Raw genomic sequence first — 19,878 nt, 5'->3', positions numbered from 1 at the left:
CCCCTGGTAGTAACCACATCTGGGTTTGTGATCCAGAATTTGTGCGAGGTCAGATCTCTGAGAGAAGAGGAAGGACACAGGCTGCCCAGCCAGGCCTTCCAAGGGAGAAGTCATTCACAAGATCCAGATGGGAGGGGGTGTCCATGTTGTGGGAATGAATGGGGGTCTGACCTCTAACTGTAGGAGGCCCCTGTCCTTCCTCCTGAATCTAGGAGGGGTAAAGGCCCGGCAGCTTACAGGGGCAGCTTCAGGCACGTGCTGGCCTCCTCCCATGCTGATGCCAGTGGCCTCAGTCTGCAGGGAAGAGGCTCTAACCCCAGGTTCACATGGGGGGACATTGTGTACTTTCCCTCATGCCTTCAACGAGTACTTACTGAGCATCTGTGATGTGTCAGGCCTGGGCTGGATCCGGGGAACTCCACAGAAAACAGGACAAATGTGGGCCCTGGACTCATGGGGTTTACCCTGTACCAGGGCCAGCAGCACCAGAAAATCATGGCACTGAGGGGTCAATTATCAAAAAGAGAAGGGCCAGGAAGGGAAAGTATCTGGCGCATCTGGAACATGTCAGGGGGTCTTAGCTGATGGGGGGGGGGTCCCATGGAGCATTCCTGAGAAAGTGACCTTTTGGCTGAGACTGGAAGCATGAGTGGACCTTCGCCCCTTGAAAGACAGAGGGTGTGGAGGGACGAGCTGTCCACAGTGGGCAGATGCCTGGTTGGCCAGAGGTGCTGACAGAGTCCAGTGTGGGGAGCCTGGGGAGCCAGGAGGACTGTGAGTGAGTGAGCCTGGGGAGGGTCAGACCCTGCTGGGTGTGGGCAGGCTGAGGAAGGCTCCTGGCGGCGGCGCAACTCTACCGCCATCTGGTGGACAAAGAGGGAAACGTAGAAGACCAAGTCAGGGTGCCAAGCCATTCTTCATGTTTTTTTTTTTTTTTTTTAAATTTATTTATTTGACAGACAGAGATCACAAGTAGGCAGAGAGGCAGGCAGAGAGAGAGGAGGAAGCAGGCTCCCCGCCGAGCAGAGAACCCGATGTGGGGCTTGATCCCAGGACCCTGGGATCATGACCCGAGCCGAAGGCAGAGGCTTTAACCCACTGAGCCACCCAGGCGCCCCCATTCTTCATGTTTATTCAACATCAATCTGTGGATATTTCACATGGATCACATATCGTGTTAATACTCCATCATATTCCAGCTCTGTGAGTCCCAGTGTCTGCTGTTGTAAGTACATTGTCCCTGCCTCTTCCCTCAGTAAATTGTCACCAAACTCTGATGTCCAGGAACGTGTATCAATGTGTGTTGTCTCCAGTTAAGTTATACTGTGTGTGTCCCTGAGTGGCAGTGATTTGTGTGGCTGGGATGCTGGGTGGTGGGTCTGTGGGGAGAAGGAGGAGGAGCAGGGAGCTGGGTGCATCAGGAAGGGAAGGTTTGTGTCAAGAGGGCAGAGGGAGGAAGATGGGTAAGTTAACTTTCCTTCTCACTCCCAGGACCTGGAATCAGCACAGGGTCCTCGACCTGGGAACACACAGCACCACACCTCTCTGTGTCCCCGCACCCGGTGAGGTGGGAACTCCTTTTCTCCTATTCATCATTGTGAGCCTCCTGGGCCTCACAATCCTGAAATGACTTTACACTCACAGTCTCACCCAGCACCTAGGAGTACCCCCACCTTAAGGCCTGTGTTCCTCTCTCCCCCTTCCCCATCCCCATCCCTGGGATTTCTGTCCTGCACCACCTTCTCTCTGGTCCTCTGTGGCTGGCCTCAGCCAGTGGCCCCATCTACTCCTGCTCAAGGCAGCTGCTCCTGAGGTCGTTGGGGCCTCACAGTCTCTGGGCTCACTAGCCATCATGTGTGGGCGGAGAGAGGTGAAGCTGAGATCACCATTCTGCTAGGCACTTCACTCTCTGGATGGCCTGGAGTGATGTGTCAATAGAATCATTGTATCTCCTGGTAGAAATATTCCTCCCTTTGGAACTAACTTCAAGGTCAGCAGCACATAATGCCACAGGGATGGGAAACGACATTTTGCCGGTGGATCACGAGAGGTATAGTGAGCGGTACCACTCTTATTTCTAGCCCTCAATTCTTAGACACGAGAATCCTGGCTGTGGGAGAAACCACACAGACTCGATGTAGACTCAGAGCATGTAGAGCCTCCTGGAGTCCTTCCCTCCAACACTAGCTGGTGCTGTCACTGAGTGTCCAAAAGGCCAGCCCCACTTTTCCCTAAAGACAGCTGCTTCAGGATTATGATGAATGCGTGCACACACTGCTGTATTTTATTTGCTCTGAAGTGAGTCCCTTGATCAGAAGCAGTGCTGTGTGGAATGCTGTGGCAATTGAGAAAGCATTCTGTGAACCCATGGATGGTCTTTTCGTCAGGAGCTTTGTGTGTAGGGAAGGCAAATCTGTATCCAGAGTGAGTATCCATCCAGTAAGAACAAAACAGTGCTCCTTCCATCCTGGAAATGGTCTGTCATCAACCTGCCAGCAGACAGCTGTCTGGTCACCCTGGCCAATGGGGCCATACCAGGGACCCAGCATTGGTCTCTGAGCTGGCAGATGGAGCACTCAGTGGTGGCCATAGCTAGGTTGGCCTTGGTGAGCTGAAGTTCATAATGCTAAGCCAGTGCATAAACCACCCTCACTGTGGCCACTTTGTTCATGAGCCACCCAGGGAATAACAGGTTGGCTAGGGAAAGAGGCTGACTGATTGATAGCCACAGAACAGACCACCAATCCACTTAAGTATTAAAATCTTCCCATGCTGAAGTGCATGGTGAGCGTTCAGAAAGGTCTATCCACATACTTTCTCCCCAGACCTCCTTGTCACCGATTTTCCAACCATGTTCCTTCCAAGTGTCTGACCATGCAACCAGATCATCAGCCACAGCCGTGAGTCGGTACACAACCATACCCAGGCCATGTCTCCTTCCAAGCACAATGAACAACAGGTGCACTTCCTGAAGCTCTCCCCACCGAGAGGATTTCCCTTCACCCTGACCATCAGGAATGTTCCAGAAAGGGGCTGCCATGCTGGAGCTGTCCACTTTGGAGTGGTGTCTGCCTGGCATGCAGAACCATCTGTAAACCAGGCCTGAGGTTTCTCTTCCTCCATCAACTGATCATAGATGGCTCGCCATGAGGCCACAGATGTGGCTGGGAGAGAGAAGGCAGTGCTGCAGGAGTGGGGAGTGTGGGCATCTGGGCCATGTCTTCACATACTATGTGCCTTCAGATCCTGGCCAAGCTTGATCATCTCATTTCCCACTTCCATTTGATGATGGGAGTGCTGCTCTGTATGCCTGGCTGTAGGGCCTGGTGTGTCTCCCAGTCCATGATGGAATTAGGGTCAGTGCAGAGCTTGTGTCTAGCAGCGTCCAAAGGGCCTGTGTATATTTCCTTTGCCCCAGCACAAAGGCCACCCAGATCACATGGCAACTGGGTGGCCAGTGGCAAGCCAAGAACTGTCTCCCAAAAGTACAGCAAGATTTTGCATCACAATCCTAAGAGCCTGCCCTGTGGCTCAGTTCTGTGGCCCTGCTAAGGGCTCCAGACACCAAGCCTGGCCACCCCCACCACCTCCAGCACCGCTGGACCTGCTGGGCTCTCTAGCCCAAATGGCAGAGCAATTTGCACAGAGGGTGACCTGCAGCAAAGCCTTCTTTTTTTCTTGGCACCACTCAAAACTAGCAGCTTTTTGGGTCACTTGGTAAATGAGCCAGAGTAGCACACCTACCTAAACAGGGAGCACATTGTCTTGAAATCCAAAGAGGCTCACTTGGTGTTGCTTTGGTTTTGGGTGGTTTGAAGGGCAGGATGCAGCAACTGATCCTTCACTTTAGAAGAGATCGATATGCCCCTCACCCCTGGACCCCTAGAAATTTCATGGAGGTAGACAGCCCCTGAATTTTTGTTTATTTCCCTTGTATTGGCATAGAAATGCCTTACCTGGAAGTCTAGGGTCACCGCTACTTCTTTGCTCACTGGGCGCAGTTAGTATAATGTCATCAATGCAATAGGCCGGAGTGATGGCTTGTGAGAGGGAAAGGCAATCAAGATCCCTATGAACTAAATTATGACTCAGGGCTGGGAAGTTGTTGTGCCCCTGGGACGGGACGGTGAAGGTGCATTCCTGGCCTTGCCAGCTGAAAGTAAACTGACTCCAGTGGGTCTTTACTATCAGGTATGGAGGAAGAAGTATTTGCCAGATGGATAGATTCATACCAGGCGCCATGAGAGGTGATAATTTGCTCAAGCAAGGAAACCACATCTGGTACAACACATACCAGCTGCAATTAGAGTCACCACCTGGTTAAGCTTGGGATAATCCATTGTCACTCTCCAAGACCCCTGTATCCTTCAAGTCCTTGATGCTGCACTAATCTCTCTGGTCCCTCCAGGAATGTGGTATTGCTCAGTTTACCGTTTTACTAAGTAGAGGCAGTTCTAGTGTTTTCCACTTGGCCTTTCCCAAGTAATAGTCCTTGGTCTATAGGGCAGGGAACCAATGTAGGGATTCTGCTAGCTGTTGAGTATGACTATTCCACTTACACCAAACGGGGAGATAACCATAGGATTCATTCAAGGATACCGCCCCTCCCTGCCTGCCCAGGCTCACTGTGAGATGGACCTGAGCTCAGAGTCCATTGGCCACCTGAGCTCCATAAACTCCTCCTCTAATTGGTGGGACACTGTGACATTTTGGTCCCTAGTTTAGAGCCCCTGTCTAGTGGTGCCCCAAAGAGCTATTTGCTTTTCCCCAGCGACCGTCAACTTGGTAAAGGTCACAGGTCCCTCTGGGAAGGCTTGGAGAAAAGTTAAGAGTATAAATTTTTAGCAGTGTACTGGGTCCTTCCTCAAGGGGACCTGGCTTCTCATTTATTCAAGGGATTCTGGCTCCTTAAACTGCCTCAAGTCTGGGAATTGACTGAGAAGCCATAAAACTTGGTTGCTATGATTCAAGATAGACTTTTGTTCACTTGACCTAGAACTCTTCTACTTATACAGACCAAGTAAGAATATAGTAGCTTCCTGTCTATTTCATTTCTACGAACACCATGATTAGCTAGCCAATGCCTTGCCATTGTCATTGGTCTCCAAGAATCAGACTATTCAGATGGCTGCTTTGGATCTGCTGTTCATGAGGGTGACCATGGCCCAGCTTGCTTTTGATGATTAAGTGTGGCCTCTTGTCCCTGCTACTCCAGGATCCAGTTACCTCCATTGAATTTAGGTTTCCCTGTTCAGTGGCAGCAGCTCCCACTGTACTTTCTGACCTACAGAGAAGAGCAGTCGCAGAGCTCTTCAGGTGTGCTGAGACTCCCTTATAAATGTATACTTCACAGTCATGAAAGAGAAAAATGTGTCTTCTGGATCCTCCAAAGTGTGGGCAAGCAGGTCTTAAATGACAAGTCCACACCCCACTCCAATCTCCTTAGCCTTTGGATCTATTCCTCTGCCTCTGAGTCTCAGGGCTGTTCTCTGATGCAGAGAACTCATGGGTCTGTTAGGATAAACAGATACAGACGCAGAACTGAGCAGTGACCTAGTGAGCTGAGTGGGGAAGGGTCTGAAGATATTTCTCTCAGAGAGGTGTCTCTGTCCACGGAACACCGGTGGAGGGAAAGAATATTCCACACAGAGTCTCCGATTTTCCTGGGGTACTGAGGAAAGTGAGCCAGGTGAGGAAATACCCATGGACATGCACCCTCTGGTCAGGCCTGATATGGTCAGTCTGGATGGTCTCCTCTCTTGGGGTGTCTCTTTTCCTTAGGAAGGTTCTGTGCTTTGGGGAGTGTGAGGTCCTTTGTGCTGAAGCTTTTGATTTGAAGGGAACTCAGGCCCAGGTGACTGAGAAGTCCGTGCAAGAAAGTAGGTTATGGAGGATGTGGGTGTCCTTGGAGCCCTTATCCCCAGCTGCTCCCAGGGCTCACATGACAGAATTAGGGGAAATTCTGGGTATCTGGGGTTGCCTTGGTCAAAGGCCCATTGAAAAGTCATCCTTTTTAGCTGAGGGCAAGAGAATGTCATGGAATGGGGGATGAGAAATAAGGATGGGAAGGGAGACTCATCTGTAGATGAGGGGAGGCCCTCTGTCTCCTCCCAGCAGAGGAGGAGCCCGATCTGAAGGGTCCCATCACCCCAGTTTTCTAGAAACAGAAGATATCCAAGGGTTCCAGGTCAGAGTCAGCTCAGCTTGGGCCCCACCATGATGCCCATGATGGATCCATCGGGGAGAAAGGTGCTGAGATTTCTGAGGTGGGTCCATCAGCGGGGAAAGAACAGGGAGAATGAAATCTACAGTGTTTGCACTAACTGAAGACCCGCCCCTACTTCATTCAGGCAGGACACATGTCTCCCCAGCATAGCTCTCCCTGGGAGGTGCATCTGGGACGTGATGTCACTTTTCCTGGGCACGGGATCTTCTTTCTGGCAAAAGCATGTCTATCATTTTATCTAGGGATGGTGGTCATTTTCCTCCCAAAACCTTGACTCCATCCATGCCCAGGGTACTTGAGAACATTTGTGGTTCAAGTGAGCCCAACAGTTCCTGTGTGTGTGCATGAAAGAGAGCAGACAGGCAGACACCTTCATGTGTCCTGATGTTGTCCTGTGGTGGACATGAGGGGATTTGTATACCCTCATCAGGCTTAACACCAGGCACCTGACCAGGGTTCAGATCAGTGCCTTGGACGCTGACCCCTCAGCAGAGATGGGCTCTCACCTCTCACCTACAAGGACAGTCAGTGCAGGTCTCCAGCCACCCTGGGTCTATCCTGCAACACAGAACTCTGGTGGGACTGGATGGGCCACAGTCTCCTGGCCCCACACTTTAAAATCATAAAAATACTGAATTTTATGTTGTGTGAATTTTATCTCAAACAAAAAGCTGGGAAAGAAACCTACATATCACCTTGTATAAAGCTGGCACCAGCGCACCACTGGGAGTGCATGTGAATGTCCATTTCTTCATATGCTCAGCACGCCCATAGTGATTATGTGAGAGTAGAAGCGGGTGTCCCCCCGTTTATCTATCTTTCTTCCCTTATTCATTCTCTGAACACTGACACCCATTTTCCTGTGATGGGACCTTTGAGAAATACACCAAGGCTTATCCTGTCTCTGCCTTGGGAACTCGGGGATCCGTAGGACACATGATGTGAGCATAGGTAGCTGCCCCCAAACGTGTTAGCACAACAGAGTCAGAGGTGGGAATTCTGAGGGGGTTCACTGTGTCTACCTGTGGAGGTTGGGATGACCTTGTGGCCAGATGGCCAATGAAGTTGGCTATATAGAAGGAGCAGATTCATAAAGAAAGGGGGAGAGGGCACCCCAGTCAGGGACCATGTGGACAAATACAGAGAGGCAAGAACAAGTCTTGGTGGACCAAGAATTATGAGGGGGCTGTATATGTACAGGTGGGATGACAAGGAGCTGGTCATGGGAGAAGGTGAGACAAAAGAGAAGCCTATCTGAAGAGTTGGTGTGTTTTCTGGGTCTTTCCACCAAGCCTGAGGTGGGGGGAGACAGGAGGGCTCAGGACACTGGGAGAGGTGGCTGAGAGAAGATACACCCTCAATGTATCTGCTTCTCTGCTCATATCAGCTGGCCCCATTTTCTATCTTCTTGTGTCCCAACTGCTGCTTGCAAAGGGAAAAAGGCTGGGAGCTGTCTGTGGTCCCTCTGTCTCTGAGTCACTGTGAGGCCAGCCAAGTGCTCTTCTGACTGGGTAGGGGCTCTTGCGAATCTCCTTCTTTCCTCTTGATATTGTCCCCCAAAACATCCCACCACCACAACTCCCCTCTCCTAGGAGACAGGGATGGGAGGTGCAGAGAGGATAATTTAGACATAATATTTTCCCTGTTTGCCCAAGGAAAGAGCAGAGTTTGAGGTGAATTTCTGCAAAGAGAAAATCTCCACAAGCAGAAAAACAACAAATGAAGGGAAGAGCTCTCTTTATTCAGATCCTTTCCAGGTGATCCACAGTGGGTCACAGATCTGTTAAAGATTTAGAAGTTTTTTCTCAGCAGAGAATGGCACCGCCCCCCACTCAGAGCATTTGGAAGTGTGTATTGGGAATGGTATGTTAGCTCCATCAGTGACTTGGCTGGCCTTTTGGGAATTAGAGAGTGGAGACAAAGAAGTAATAAAGGTGGTAAGAGGCTCAGGTCTGTCCCACATAACAAAGACTTTCCCAACCAAATGCCAATATCTCCTCAAGAGAAGTAAATCAATTGACTTTCTTTTTCTTTTCTTTTTAAAGATTTTTTCAATTTATTTGAGAGAGAAAGAGAACACACACAAGTCAGGAGGAAGGGCAGAGGGCGAGGGAGAAGCAGACTCCCTGCTGAGCAAGGAGCCTGACTCTGGCTGATCCCAGGATCATGACCTGGGCCGAAGGCAGATGCTTAACCGACTGAGCCACCCAGGTGTCCCTCTTTTCTTTACTTTACTTTTTTTTTTCTTTCATTAAGATATGTGTTTTTAGAAAGGAAAAAAAGCAAGACAAAACCAGAGAGGGAGACAAACCATAGGAGACTATTAATCATAGGAAACAAACTGAGGGTTGTTGAAGGGGAGGGAGGTGGGGGGATGGGGTAACTGGGTGATGGTCTGTAAGGGGGACATGTGATGTAATGAGCACTGGATGTTGGTGCAAATGGCAAGATTTCTTTCTTTTTTGTGGCTGAATAGTATTCTTCTATCTATCTATCTATCTATCTATCTATCTATAATATTTTGGGCAGGAAATTCAGCTTGGTAATTCCTGATCCATTTTGCTAGCATTTTATTTGGGGATTTTTCATCCCTGGTCATGAGAAAGGCCTACACCTTTACTTCTTCATTCTTTCCTGGTCTGGTTTTGACATGAAGGTTTTACTGCCACATAAAATGAGTTTGTGAATATTCCTTCTTTGACCAGTTCTCTGGAAAAACAGTTGAAAGTTGGAATGAGCTGATCTTTGATTGTTTTGTGGAGGTTGCTTTTTTGTGTGACCTGAAGAGATTTTATACTTCTTTTTTTGTTAAGTAACATGAACATTGCTGTGAATTTCTGCAGGGGTGTGTGCCTATGAAAGCACTGCCCAGCTCAAAGTAGAGAATGTTCCCCACACCAGGAAATGCTCTCATGCCATTAGGACCTTCACCATCACCTCCATTCTGACCTCTACTGCCAAAGACTGGTTTTGCCTCTTCGGAAATTTTACACAAGTAGAATCAATTTGTTCCCTTCTGCATTTGACTGCTCTCCTTCAACACTGTGTTGTGGGATTTATCCACGTTGTGTTGTAGTCTCGATTCACTCCGTTTTCATGTCGCTTAATTATTCTTTTGTTTGAATACATCACAGTATTTGCCCATTGTACTGTTGGGCATTTGGATTCCTCTACTCTTTGGCTCTTCTGAATAATACTGATAGGAATATTCTTATGCATGTGTGTCTAACTCATTTCCTTGGGGGCAGGTACCACGATATTCGCTGGAACATCTTCTAAAATATATAGAAATTTTAGATCCTCCTGCCGAATAGTTGAACCAATCTTTAGCCCCACCAGCAGTGTTTACACATTCCAATGTTCCAGTTCTTTGCATTGTCTGTCCTTTTCATTTCAGCTCTTCTCATGTGGCTGACAGGATAGTTCCCACTGGTTCTACTGTGTGCTTCCCAGATAAACAATAAAGCAAATGCAGCTCTTCATATGCTTGCTGGCTGTTTTCCCATGTTCTACTGTTTAGTGTCTCTTAGAGTTATCAGCCATCCAAAAACTGGACTGTCAGTCTTTTTCTCATTGCTTTTGGAAGATTTTGTGATCCTTCGGACATGGCTTCATCATCATATAGATACACACACACACCTCTATGTAACTTATTTACATATGAAAGACAGAGGGAGAAAGAACTGGGTGTCTTTGAAGGCCAGAAATTCTAATTTTAATAAATTTAAATCACCCCCCCTCACCTGCCTCTCTGGCCTACTTGTGATCTCTGTCTGTCAAATAAATAAATAAAATATTTAAAAAATAGTTATAGTACAGGTCAGATTTCCTATTTCTTCATGAGTTAGTTTATATGATTTCTGATTTTACTAGAAATGTTGTCAGTTCTGTCAAAATTATGAGTTTATGGCTGTGAAGATGTTTTCAACTCTTCAATCTCCACTGAAGCTTTAGCAATAGCCACGATTCCCTGTGGCTATTGTAGCTGGTTTGTGCTTCCTCTGTTGTTTTGCTGATGCATTTTTCCAGAGGTGTTAAAAACTGATAAGCTTTTCCAAGAAAGGAATTTTGGAATGTGTGGATCTTCTTGATTCTGTGTATGTCCTCTAGTTTATTATTTTTTCCTCTCAAGTTTATGTTCACTTTCCTCTTTCCCTTTGTTCTTCCCCATCTCCTTTAGCTGAATGATGAATTCATTTGTAATCAACCTTTTCCAGTATCAGCATTTATGGTAATGAATTCCCTTTGGAACACCACTTTAGCTGTGTCCCTTAAGTTTTGCTAGAAGTATATTTTTAACCAAGTACCAAATATGAGCTGTGTGGCACAGTCTCCCATGCACAGAGGAGCGCTGCCCTTGCAGGGTGCGCTGCCCTTGCAGGGCCTGAGCCCCCAGGGTCTCCAGAGTGACTAGGATGGGACCCTTCGCAGATGGACACTTGGCAGTAGTCATGGCAAACCAGGGTCAGCACCTCCTGTAAGACATGGGAGAGCCTTCCTTTCCCCGTCCTGGAGATAAGAAATATTTTCTGATGTGTTTCTTAGACAAACATCCAAAGGACTTGGCTCCTCCAAATTTACATCCTTAGGGGGTCCAGCCATGCCAGGGATGAGAAGGATATAGTGAGTGGCCTGAGCAGGGCAGGCTGGGCAAAGGCACCTCCTTTTGGATAGTGTCCCCAGGAATACCTTTGGGAGGGAGAACCTGCAGGGCCCAGATGGACCCCATTTAATCCCTTTCCCCCTAACCTCCCTTTCCCCTTTCTTTGATCCTGTATATTTCTTGGACCCAGGTCTTGTCCCCAGGCTTCTCTGGGGAACTGAGTTGACAATGGAGGGATGGAGCTTATTCCATCTATAATAACATCAAAAAGACTGAAATGTTTAGAAATAAACTTAACCAAGTAGGTGAAAGATGTATACACTGAAAGATACCAGGTGTTCAGAAGAAATTAAAGGGGCACCTGGGTGGCTCAGCTGGTTAAGCAACTGCCTTTGGCTCAGGTCATGATTCTGGAGTTCTGGGATCAAGTCCTGTATCCAGCTCCCTGCTCGGCAGAGACTGCTTCTCCCTCTGACCCTCTCCGTTCTTGTGCTCTCTCTCTCAAATAAATAAATAAAATCTTTTTTTAAAAATTTCATTAGTACATAATATGTTAATTTTTAAAAGTTTATTAAAAAAGAAAGAAATTAAAGAAGACTCAAATAAGTAGAAAGACATCCATGCTCATGGATTGAAAGGGTTAATATTAAGATGTCAACGTTACCCCAAACTATATACATATTTGGTACAATTCCCATGAAAAATGCCAGTGATTTTTTTGCATAAATAGGAAAATCCATCCTAAAATTCATATAGAATCTCAAATAGCTAAGACAATCTTTTAAAAAAGAACAAAATTGGAGATCTCATGCTTCCCAATTTCAAAACTTACTACAAAGCTAAAGGAATCAAAATAGTATGGTGCTGGGATAAAGACAGACATATAGATACCATGGAATACAATAAAAAGCCCAGGTGAAAGCCCTAATTATTTGATGAAATGATTTTAGACAAGAGTTCCAAGTCTTTCAATGGACAAAGGACCATTTTTTCAACAGAGTGTTGGGAAGCTAGATATCCAGATGCAAAAGAATGAAGGTGGGCCACTGCCTCACACCACCTACAGAAATTAACTCAAAATGGATCAAATTCTAAAGGTAAGACCTAAAACTATAAGACTCTTGAAAGGAAAGGTAGGGGAAAGCCTATATGACATTGGATTTGGCAGTGATTTCTTGAATAGAACACTAAGAACACGGGCAAAAAAAGAAAAAAAAATAGATAAGCCAAATTTGCATCAACATTAAAGAAAAAAGCCCAGTCATCAAAGGACACAATTAACAGAGTGGAAGGCAACCTATGGACTTGCTAGAACAGGCAGTTAGCTAGATGTGAACTGGAGGCCAGGATGGTGTAAACAGTGGTTTCATGGTTTCCCCACCTCCCGGGGCCAAGAGCAGCAGGTGCAGGGCATGCGCTCTCCTGTCCAGTCTGTATCCTACAATAACCTGTAACTTCATTATAATATATTTACACTGTCGTTTGGACACCCATTCCCCCCCACCCCAACTCACCCCCGTGGCCATGACAGTTCCTGCAAGAATCTTGTAGGCCAAAACTCCTCCTCCCAACTGGTGGAGGGAGTCTCTTAGGTGATGGGGAACAACCCTAGCTATGACCTATAACCTATACAAACATAAAGAAACACCCCTGAGCCTGGGGCACTTGCCGCTTCTGGGCCTTCCCACTCTCCCATCTCGCGAGTGTCCTGTCCTTGATAAACTGCTTTGTGCCTGCTTCCTTCCTTCGGTCCATCTTTATTCAAGCACAGGTCCTCCTGTAAACCTTTTGTGGGGAATCCAAGAACCCAGACCTCCAGTCACATAGCACTTACCTCCCACCAGTAACAGAATGAAAGAAAATAACTTGCAAATCATGTATCAGACAAAGGGTTAATGACCAGAATATACAAAGAACTCCTACTATTCAGCAACAACAAAACCGAATTAAAACCTGATTTTAAAATGGGTAAAGCTGGGGCACCTGGGTGGCTCAGTGGGTTAAGACTCTGCCTTCGGTTCAGCTCATGGTCTCAGGGTCCTGGGATCGAGCCCCACATCGGGCTCTCTGTTCAGCAGGGAGCCTGCTTCCCCCTCTCTCTCTGCCTGCCTCTCTGCCTGCTTGTGATATCTCTTCCTGTCAAATAAATAAATAAAATCTTTAATAAATAAATAAATAAATAAAATGGGCAAAGCTCTTGAATAGACATTTCTCCAAAGAAGATATACAAATGGCCAAAAACCGCATAAAAAGCAGCTCAACATCACCAGGCATCGGGGAGAAGCAAATTAAAACTACCCTGAGCTACCCCTCATACCAGTTAAAATGGCTAGTATCAAAGGAGCCCAGGAAACAACTACTAGAGAGGATGTGGAGAAGCTGGAACCTTGTGCATGTTTGACAGGACAGTAAAACGGCCATAATGGAAAACAGTACTGTGATTTTCCAAATACTGTACATAAAAATGCCATATTGTCTGGTAATTTCACTTCTGGGTATATACGCTAAAAAAACGAAAGCAGGAACTGAAAGAGATATTTGTACACCCATCTTCACCCTATTCACCCTATTCATGATAGCCAAAATGCAGAAACAACCCAGTTAATGGATAAACACAATAAACAACCGAATTAATGGATAAACAGAATAGACTATCATTCAGGCTTCTGACCATCCTGGGCAGCCTCTGTCCTCTGCCGGGGGGACTTTCCTGTGGTCACTTGTCTTTGCCCATGGGTGGTGCCAGGCATGGAGTGGGGAGCTGCAAAGGGACATTTGATAGAGCAGAGACCTTAGAAGCCTCAGGAAGGAACACACAGGACAGAACAGGCGCATGGTAGGGACCCATAAGTGTCTTTTGGAACAGAGGATAAAGGTCAGGCTCCTGTTCCCGCCTCCTCAGTTAAAACCAGCTTCATACGTGAATTTCCCATGTTGCCTGCACGTCCCAATTTCGCCCCCTGGAGGTGATGTCAGGGGCTGCACCAGGGATGCTGACCAGGCTCTAAAGGAAATGAGGGGCCCTGAGCCCTGGGCAGAGATGGGCTGACCTCGAGGCTAAGGGGCTGGTCAACCCTGATCCTGGTCTTTGTGGGTCCCAGGCTTCTTGACCTCATCCCAGTTGCAGGGTAAGCCCCAGGAAAGGACAGTTGTTGTCCAGAAGATTCGTGATCCAACTTCAGGAGAACTGTCTACCCTGGGGGATGTGTTGCCTCTGGTGGTGCTCTCTGTTTCCAGGAAGGGCCAATGAAGGGTCTCTTTTGGCTTTTGGGAGAGGGCACGTCAGAATGCCCTGTTCCCCCATCACAACACTGGGACGTGTTGCATTCAAGTCATAGGTGTCCTCTCCTTGCTCTAGGCCTCCCTATTGGACCCAGGAGCTGGAGCAGCTCTACCTAGAGACTCAACCAGGGAGTCTGGCCACAATGGGACAACCCTCAGCCCCTCTGAGATGGAAACAAATTCAGATACTGGGTTCTCCTGTCCCATCCTGCGTGGGAAGTTCCCCTCATTCCCCAGGACTCCTGGGGTGGTAAGATATCTTCAGGGGATCATAGCCAAGTATCCCCACAGACTGGAGACCTTAGGGATGAGGAGTCACCTCCTGACTTCCTTTAGGGTCAGAGTGGGACCCTGACCTCACCTGATGGTAACTCCACCTGGAGTCAAGATCGAGAGTTTGCTCTAGGTCAGATCTCAGAGAGAAGAGGGAAGACACAGGCTGCCCACCTAGGATCCCCGGGGAGAGAAGAAGCAACTCACAAGGTAGAGATGGAGTGGGGGATGTCTGTGTCTGGGAAAGAGTGGCTATCCGATGCTCACTGTTAGGCCTCTGTCCCCTCCCTCCTGAATATAGGAGGGGTAAAGATCCGTCCCTGGGACAGCCTCAGGCACATGCTGACCTGCTCCCATGCTGATGCCAGTGTGTCTACAGGGAACAGACTCTGACCACCGGTGTTACATGTGGGTGACATGCTTCTATGGTGTGGTTTTCCTTATCTATTTTCACGTGTGTTTATGGAGCTTCTTTTGCTGGGTGCAGATAGGGACGCCTGGGTATCCGACCTGGCTGCCTTCTCATCCTCCAAGACATTGTCGCTGGAGCAGTGTCTGTTCAGAATACAGGCATGAGGAGGGGACCCCCCCCCCATTTCTCATCAGGGGCTTTGCTGTGGATCACCTGTGCCCCACCTCCGAGTGCTGCTCTCCTGTCTGGTACCTTGACACACCTTGCCTTCCCATTGCCTCAGCACAGCCTCCCTGGCACAGGGATTGGGCCCTCTCAGGTGCCTCCAGCTGACCGAACCCTGTGCTTCACATAAACTTTGGAAGGGAAGGGTCCAGTATAGGATCAGGGCAGCCTCCTGGGAAAGCACCTCCACACCGAGGTGACCCCATGTGCTGGGACTCCCATGTCCCATCCGGCCGCATCTTGACGGGTGGTCACAGGTCTGGGCAGAACCGGCGCAGGCTGTGTTCTGGAGCTCCCCTGAGAGCTGAATGTGGGTTGGTGCTTCCTGGAAGAGATTCAGTTTCCAGAACTTCTCAATCTATGTTGGTGGACCCAGCCCACAACCAGGAGCTTGAGGTTGCAGTGTTAATGCAAATTGAACCACAAAGCAGCCCCCAGGCGCCCCACCACCCAGGGCCCCACCCGGGAGTCCTGCCAATCAGGGCCCACCCACTCGCAGGGATAACCTGTGCCCGTACGCCCACAGAGTCCAGAGGTAGACGGGTATTTGGTGAAGACGTTGAAAAGATCGCTCCCTTAAATTATGGAGCAGCAGAGGCTCCTGTGGTTCAGAGATCGGCCCAGGTTGGAAGGTAGGGCGCTGTCAGTGCACGGGTGCTGGGAACCAGACCCACACTGGCCAGTCCCTGACTAAAGTCCATTTTGTGGGGTGTAGATTAATACTTAAGAAATGATGCAAAGGTATATGACTCTGAAGATAAAGAGACACTCCTATGATATAATGTACTTTTTTTTGAGAGAGAGAGTACACCTGGGATGTGAGGGAAAGGGGAGAGTCAGAGGGAGAGAGAGAATCTTAAGCAAGCTCCATGACCATCGTGGAGCTTACTGGAGGCTTAGTCTCACCCCTGAGATCATGACCTGAGTGGAAATCAAGAGTCCGCCCCTTAACCACGGAAGGCACCCAGGTGCCCCTGATGTTCTTGTTATTCCTTCCAAATGATAGTATGACTCTGCTAAGATGCCTCTCAAATGGTGAGAACATGGTCTAATGACATTGCGGATAGATTTGTGCTCATGTTATATTTTTGCATCCTGAGGTCTAGTGTTCCTTCAGCCGACTTGGCAGTATAACCCAGTGGGTGTCCTTCTGATTTGTAGTTACACTCTTTGCAAAACCAGTCGTCCAGCTTCTGAGCCACAGGCACCCATAAATTAATCTCCCTTAAATATACCTCCTTCGGAACCTGACCATGCCCTTTGCCCCGGCTGATCCCTACTGTCTCTTCTCCAGGCCCTTTGCTCTTCCCCCAGCAGGAGCAATCTACTAGAGGGCACTCACACTCCTCCCCAATCCAGATCCACCTTTCCCACATCCTGAGACAAATATAAGTGTTTTCACTGCCACAACCCCCAACCCTCAAATATTCTCTAGATTTGCTCAAGGTGAAGTTCCAGGGGCAGAAATCGGGGTCCCCAGAGAAGAACCTCACATTGGAGGAGATGTGGCAGAACGGACTGGGGACCTGGAACCAACCCCAGGTCCAAGGCATTGAAGAGGGGATGGTGCCGGGACAGTGGGCAACATAGGCTGGATGCTCTGGGTCCAGATGCCCCAGCCCCACGTGTAGGCCCTGGGTAAAATGACTGTGAGCCTGGGGCCCCAAAGGCCCTGTCACTTAGGATCTGTGCAGGGGGGGGCTTGACGGGGCTTCTGTGGAACCTTCCAGACTAGGCCTTCTGGATATTCCTTAGCTGGAAGAGCCAGGAGAGATATGTCATTCACCATGGCACAGGATCTCTCCGGGCCTGAGGGAGGAGGTAGTGTCCAGGCTTCCCTCCCAACTCCACGTCAGGCTGCAAGATTTTGGCGGAGTTGAGGTCTTGCCTGGCCTGGCTCTGCAGGACACTATTGCTGGGCTCTGGGGAACTCAGCCTCCCCACCCTGTGACTGAAGTGCAGGAATGAGACCCCAAAGTCCCCTCAGACTTGGACAGTGAAGGAACACAGGTGAATTCAGAGAAGGGGGTTGAGGAAAGACCTTCATTTCTGGAGGTAGGAGTGGCTAGGGGATGGGCACACATGTGGGAGGCAGCCCGTTTGCTGCTGCCACTGAATCACTGAGAGGGTTTCCTCTGGAGAGTGCAGCCTTTTCCCTGCAAACATTTGCTCAGCTTCCACCTAGGTGCTGCTAGTTGATGTGCCCCATTCCTGTTCAACAAGATTGTCCTACATCAGCTCCATTGTCCCCATCACACCTGGGCAGCCCAGCTGTCCTGGCCTCTTGGGTCCTCAGAACAATCACTGCACCTCAGGCTCTCTGTCCTGATCACCAATCATCTGCCAGGAGGGGGCAGCTGCCCCACAAAGGAGAGGATACAGGGACAATTTTAGCCACTCTGGAAGCCTGCAAGTCCATCTCTGGGAGAGGAACCAGAAAAATGACAGAACTTCATGCTCATTTCAGCTTGGACAGTGTGTCCCTGGGAAATCCACTGGGAATGCATGAGTATTTTCTTATTTTCTAGTCACAGGCTTTTGAATTTGGGATGATGAATTTCCCTTGGTTGTCACCGTCAACCTCAACCCCACCCATCTGGGGAACAGACTGCAAATTCCACACCCTAGTGCTAGTTTGGTACTGGGGCCAAGACACTGGCAGCCTGGCTCAGGGCACCCTCTGTGCACAGCTGCTGCAGAGATGTGCTGTTCCTCCCTGAGTGTCAGCACCCAGCTCCCCAGTGCCCAGCTCTATGGTGCCTGCCCTCCCCACTGCGGGCCCCCACCCCTCAGAAACTTCTTCCCCAGGGACATTATGTGGGTCATTCCCACACTGCTGCTGCCTGTCTGGAGCTGTCCAGGATCCTGTAGGTTTCTTGAGGTGTAGGTGTGTGTCTGTGTCTGTGTCTGTGTGATAAGCCCTTGCACACATGCAAAATCTGAAGTTGAGGGAATTTGAGATTTGTTCAATATATACTTATTTTGCGTTCAAGAATTCATAATTAGGACACCATATCAAATAAGCAAGGGTTCATGTTGTATTGAATCCCTCTTCTTAATCTTCCTGCCTGCCAAGTGCTAGAGTGACCCATCCATACACTCTGCGCACCTCTTGCAGCTCCTCCCACTGAAAGGAGGGTGTTTGTCTCAGACTTGGCCATAGGAATATACACACCAGGAATCTCCATTCTCTTTCTCCTTTCTTTTTAAGATTTTACTTATTTATTTGTCAGAAAGAAAGAACAAGCAAGGGAGTGGCAGGCAGAGGAAGAAGCTGGCTCCCCACTGAGCAGGGAGCCTGGTGTGGGACTCAGTCCCAGGACCCTGGGATTATGACCTGAGCTGAAGGCAGACACCTAACTGACTGAGCCACCCAGGCACCCAAAGGAATCTCCATTCTCAAAAACCACCCTGTGTCATTCTCAAGAGCACTGAGGATTGGAGAACTTTTCCCAAAATAGTAAAATTCTACAGATTCCGCCAAGAGGACAGATCACTGTCATGTTGTTTTATAGAAGATTTGCAGATCAGTCCTCCTTATCCTAATCTACAAAGCTAAAGCAAAACAACCTAAGTGTCCATCCACGGATGAATGGGTAAAGAAAATGTGGTATGAATGTAAAATGGAGTGTTATTCATCTGTTTTTTTTTAATGATTTTATTATTTATTTATTTGGGAGAGAGAGCACAAGCAGGGGGAGTGGCAGGGAGAAACAGAAGCAGACTCCCTGCTGAGCAGGGAGCCCAATGCGGGCCTCTATCCCAGGACCCCAGGATCATGACCTGAACAGAAAGCAGATGCTTAACGACTGAGCCCCCCAGGTGCCCGGGATGTTATTCAGCTCTTAAAAAGAGAGAAATTTGGGGACACCTGCATGGCTCAGTTTGTTAAGCATCCAACACTTGATTTCTGCTCAGGTTGTGATCTTGGGATCTTGAAATGGAGCTCCACATTGGGCTCTGTGCTGAGCTCAAGGTCTGCTTGAGATTCTTTGTATCTCTCACCTGGGCCCCTCCCCTTACTCACATGCTTTCTCTAAATAAATAAATAAAATCTTTTATTTTTTCTAAAGAAGGAAATCTCGCCATTTGTGACACCATGGACAGACCTTCAGAGCAATATGATAAATGAAGTAAATGTGAGAAAGACAGATACCAAATGCTCTCACTTATACATGGGTCGCAAGAACCAAATTTAAAAAACCAAGTTCACAGATGCAAAGAATAGACTGGTGGTTGCCAGAAGCAGAATGGGATGGGAATCCAATAAAGGGAGAAAGTGTTCAAAAGGTATAAAATACCAATTATAATATAGATAAGTCATGGGGGTAGAATGAACAGCAAGGGGACTATAGTTAACAACTCTGTATTACATATTTGAAAGTTGCTGAGAGAGTAGATCTTAATAGTTCTCATCACAAGAAAAATTAATTATGTGAGGTGTGGGAACAGTTAACTCGGCTTGTCGTGGTGATCAATAGGTGCTCCCATGCTGATGCCAGTGTGTCTACAAGGAATACAAATGGCTAACAGACACATGAAAAACTGTTCCACATCACTCAACATCAGAGACATACAAATCAAAACCTCGATGAGATATCACCTCACACCAGTCAGCATGACTAAAACTCACCAGTCAGGAAACGGCAGGTGTTGGCAAGGATGCAGGGAAGGGGGAACCCTCCTACGCTGTTGATGGAAATGCAAGCTGGTGCATCCACTGTGGAAAGCTATTTGGAGGCTCCTCAAAAAGTGGAAAATTGAACTACCCTACAACCCAGCAATTGCCGTAACGGGTATTTACCCCAAAGATACAAATAGTGACATGAAGGGGGCACCTGTATCCCAGTGTTTACA

This window comes from Mustela nivalis (assembly GCF_964662115.1).
Source record: "Mustela nivalis genome assembly, chromosome: 18".
NCBI lineage: Eukaryota > Metazoa > Chordata > Mammalia > Carnivora > Mustelidae > Mustela > Mustela nivalis.
Note: the sequence above shows the minus strand (reverse complement) of the source record.